The sequence below is a fragment of the Sphaeramia orbicularis genome, chromosome 20 (assembly GCF_902148855.1).
Source record: "Sphaeramia orbicularis chromosome 20, fSphaOr1.1, whole genome shotgun sequence".
Classification (NCBI taxonomy): domain Eukaryota; kingdom Metazoa; phylum Chordata; class Actinopteri; order Kurtiformes; family Apogonidae; genus Sphaeramia; species Sphaeramia orbicularis.
Window position 1 is genome coordinate 30,081,606 of NC_043976.1, and position 4,914 is coordinate 30,086,519.

The 4,914-nt window shown below is 31.8% G+C and overlaps 1 protein-coding gene across 1 annotated transcript in view; it reads left to right on the forward strand.

The window, feature by feature from the left end:
- LOC115411554 (cadherin-12-like) overlaps window positions 1-644 on the forward strand; it is a 316,867-nt gene extending 316,223 nt beyond the window's left edge. The window contains exon 12 of the mRNA XM_030123742.1: window positions 1-644. This exon is cut by the window's left edge and continues 634 nt beyond it. The gene's annotated coding sequence lies outside the window, so the exon portion shown is untranslated.
- The last annotated feature ends 4,270 nt before the right edge of the window (window positions 645-4,914 follow it).

The following is a 4,914-nucleotide window of genomic DNA, read 5'->3' on the forward strand; positions in this document are numbered from 1 at the left end:
TTTTTTTGTTTGTTTATTTTACACTCATTCAAAAAAACTGTAAAAATGAAAAATAGAAAGAACCTGGTAACATGATCCGATGAGCAGCGCAGCCGTTCAATTACCTTTCAATTGAATTGTTGTTTGTCTTACATTCTGTTTCCTCTCGGGGAATGCGCATACACATGGAAATGTTGTCATTTCCTACAACATCCTTAAAAGTGCCTCAATATAATTGTTCTTTCACTTGCTGTTCCATGCCACATATCCAGTGTTGTCTCTTAGGACCCCCATAGTTTGAGCTGCCGAGGCATCCGTAAGACCACCGTCGACTCTGTGGGGACAGTAAAGTGGCCCGGGCTTGGCCAAAGATGTTTTGAATGTTATTTATTGTTCTATTTATTTATTGACTGATTGGTTTCATTCGAGTTTTTTGGGTTATTTATCTATTTATCTCTCCGTCATCAATCTGTATTTTTTAATTTTTGGAGACACTCGAGGATTTTGTAATTAATTACAGCCCACGTGAAAAATGGATGTTTCTGTTCAGTGGGTCCTGTGAATAAACTTGTACTAGAGTTGTAAAAAGATAAATTAGGGCTAAATACTGCAGTTCAGTCATGTAATAAACACTGTTTTCTTAAATAAATGACACTTGGACAAAATTCCTTCGTGTTCCCATTAATGTTGATATGATATGATGTGAAGGTTGAAGTTTTATGATTTCTGGGTTTTAAAAAAATAATCATCAGTATATGAAGGTGTTTTTTTATTAATATATAATTTTCTGCGTCTGGTTTAATTTTGAAGGAAGAACACATTTACTGGTTTTTGAAAGTGTCTGAGTGAAAGTTTCCATGAACCCAAACTGAAACCTTGATATGATAATAATGATAATAATAATGAAATAATTATATTTTTAAAAAAGCTGGTTTCATTTTGTCAAAGGAAGATGAAAAGATGTTTGATTTAAGACACGGTTTCAAACATAAACTTTCATGAATTCACTCTGAAAGTGGAAACTTGTCTGAAACATTGACATTGCTTCAAAAGTTGCAGTCAGCTCAAAGACAATTTGGGAGTTTTTAAAGACAAGAAGGTTTTGCAGTTCCTTACTATTTACACCAGTTTTTGAGTTTGATGTCCAAATATAATCACCACAAGGGTGTGATCATCAGAATCAAGGATCTAGCAACTCAAATTCAGTGTTTGTGACATGTTCATGTGTGTTTTGGCTTCATAAATCAATAATTAAATAGATATTTAACCCTGTAAAACCTGAAACATTCAATCATTGATGGAAAATTCCAGTTCTTTGAAACTGGAGCCTTTATTGGTCCTTCTGAACAGCCAAAAAAACATTTTTTCAAATATCAGTTTCCATTTATGAGTTTCAATTTTGTATCATATTTGATGCATCGGGTCTCGATGCTCAAATATTATCATATTTGAACAAACAAAAACATAATAAAACACAAAGATGTCAAACAAATTGGTAATTCCTTTTCAAAATTGTCAAAGTTCTGCCTCTTTCCTCATTAATGACAATCTTGTAGTGTCACTGGAAAGGCCTCTAGTGAATAAATTACTCCCCCCTGGTGGATTATCTGTCAGGTTTTTTAAGAAAAAAAGAAAAAAAAAAAAAAAACAACTCACACTGATCATGCAGAGGGCTTCAAAACTCATGTATCAGATATGATACATTTGGTGATATAGGGTTAAACAAGTGGTGTCAGGCACAACAAACCCCGCCCCTCATGCTTATTGTAGCTTATTTTGGCATCGATCCAGCTGATGTCATCATGTCTATGCATGTGCTGATGTCAGCATATCAGTTGCCTCAATATATGTGCCAAGTTTGAAGTAAATTGAAACAAAATTGACGTTTTTACAGACACTTGAAATTTCGTCCATTATAATTAAATGGAAGGAAAAAAAAGATTTTAAAAATTCATAAAAAATTTGAACTTTGACCTACTTTTCCCAAAATGTGATCACATCTATTCTGGGTCACTGGCAATCTATAAACCCAATATGGTACGAATTTAACCAATAGTTTTGCTGCTAGAGTGTTTAACAAACAAACCAAACCAAAAACAGTACCCCTTGCCTCCCCTCCAGAGGGCGGGGTAATAAAAACACTGGGGAGGTATTTATATGCCTGTAGGTGGCACTAAAACTATAGTGATAATTTAACAACAGTGGATGAAGAGAAAAACAGAGGAAGTTTCATGGTTATTTACTGTCATCACATGTTTACATACGAAATTAATTTGCCCTCAGGACCATCAGCGTATATTAGACAGAATTCTATAATATCTACGATTAAAAAACGTGTACAAATATAACTGCACATGGGAAATAAATAATTGTTCAATCCGTAAAGACCCACACATACACCAGCGACCAAAATCATCTACTGATTTAAAATGTTTAATACCTGTTCATCCACTAATCCCATCAATACATGTAAATAATTGGTGTAAAATACAGTTTTTCATCTTTTCATGGTCATCAGATATGACCCATTTGGATGTTCAGAGGACGTAGTTACCGTGGAAACACTGTCATCTCCTACAACCCATGGAGTTGCAACCATGACAGTGGTTTATGTTCAGTTAATGATATATAGATTTACTGAAAGTCCTTTTTTCATCCATTTTAACCATTGGATTTAGTCATTTATTTAAGTTTTCATGAACATCCAAATTAAATATAGGGAATTAAATATGGGAAAATACATAATTTACAGTGAAAAATGCAAAATACATAGAATAATATTATAATAAATGGTGATAAATCACTTCAGAAAGGTTAAATATAGAGAACAATTCATTTGGGAACCGACACAAATGTAGCACTGGGTCTTTATAGGTTAAGGTGATAAACTGAAACTAAAATAAAAGCATTGAAAAAGTAGTATAAACTGATAGACACATTATAAGTACATTTCCCATTCTTTTTCTACATCGTCGGTCCATGATCTCACGAAGAAACAAAAACATTCTTATCCTTCTAATAATAATAATAATAAATAATATTCAGATCCGATGTTTGCTGCCACCGTTACATGATGTGAACTCATCCTCAGCTGTCATAACATTACACTGGCAGCAAAACATTACAACTCATAAATATTAAGTATAATTCTGTTGGAAACACTGATGGAGACTTTACAGCCAAACATTCATCTATCATACGTCAAAAATGATTTATTTAAAACATGAAGCATCCCACGTTAAGTATTTATGGAAATTAGCAACAGACTTTTCTTTAACTTAAAAAAAAAAAATGTAATAAAATCTCAAAGACGATAAAAAAACAATATAGTCTTATTGGTTTCTTTGGTGAGTAACGTGTAAAATCTGTTAATATCTTCCAAACCTTATAATTTCTTTTATATAGAACAGTACAGAGAGAGAGAGAGAAAAAAAAAAAAAACACCCTCAGACCTTGGAATCTGAATCGTACATTTATATAGACACACATTTACATAATCAAGCCAATATAAACAAGCCACAGCCAACTTATTATATTATAAAATATGAATATAAATGGTGATAATGACAGTAATAGTCACATATATAATGTAGATGATAGTACATTCATTCCTACAACTGAAAGCGATTCATACTCAGGTAATATTATGGACATAGTGACGACAACAATATTATAATATGCTATATATATGATAATTATTCATAAAAAGCAGCTGAATAGATTTATATTAACGCATATGACTATAGTATGGAGGTAGGATGCATATACTGTTTGTATCTATTTTCACCTGTTAATATTGTACATTCATTATGTTCATTTTGTGGTTTTTCTTCTATTTCACAGGTGTCAAACATGCGGCCCGGGGGCCAAATCCAGCCCGTCAAAAGTTCCATTCCGGCCCGTAGGATGAAAGTGTAAAAATGAACCTGAACAGTCCAGGTTGTCCAAATCATTTTGGTTCAGGTTCCACATACACACCAATGTGATCTCATGTAAAAATAACAACACAATAACCCATAAATAATGACAACAACAAAATTTGTGCAAAATTATGTGGAAAAAATTGAAGTGAAAAAAATAACATTACACTATGAAAATATTTACATTTACAAAACTATTCTTTCACAATAAAATGCAAATAAATACATAAATAAAAACAAAGATGAACAACCTGAAATGTGCAATTTGAACCATATTCTGCCTGTTACTAAATGTTTTGTGCATTTATGGATCCACTGTGATCTGGAGTTGTGTTAATAATAATAAGAGATGGAATATTGTAATATAATATTGTAAAATTGTTCAAATTTTACTTCCAAACTCCAAAATTTTAACAATATTTTGCCTGTTACCAAATGTTTATGTAACATTGTATGTAATGACATATATGTATAAAAAATAAGTCAAGGCATAATATTGTTCAAATTGCACAAATTTTTCAAATGAAATTTCATTTTTTTCAGGTTATTCACATCTTTTTTGTAAAATATAAATATTTTCATAATTTAATTTTTTTTTTTTTTGTGCTAAAACAAAAAGAAAAACTTGGATTTGTTATCATTTATAGGTTATTAAGTTATTATTTTACCGGTCAGGCCCGCTTGAGATCAAATTGGGCTAAATATGGCCCCTGAAGCAAAATGAGTTTGACACCCCTGATGTAGATGATAGTACATTCATTCCTACAACTGAAAGCAATTCATACTCAGGTAATATTATGGACATAATGACGACAACAATATTATAATATGCTATATATATGATAATTATTCATAAAAAGCAGCTGAATAGATTTATATTAACGCATATGACTATAGTATGGAGGTAGGATGCATATACTGTTTGTATCTATTTTCACCTGTGAATATTGTACATTCATTATGTTCATTTTGTGGTTTTTCTTCTATTTCACAGGTGTCAAACATGCGGCCCGGG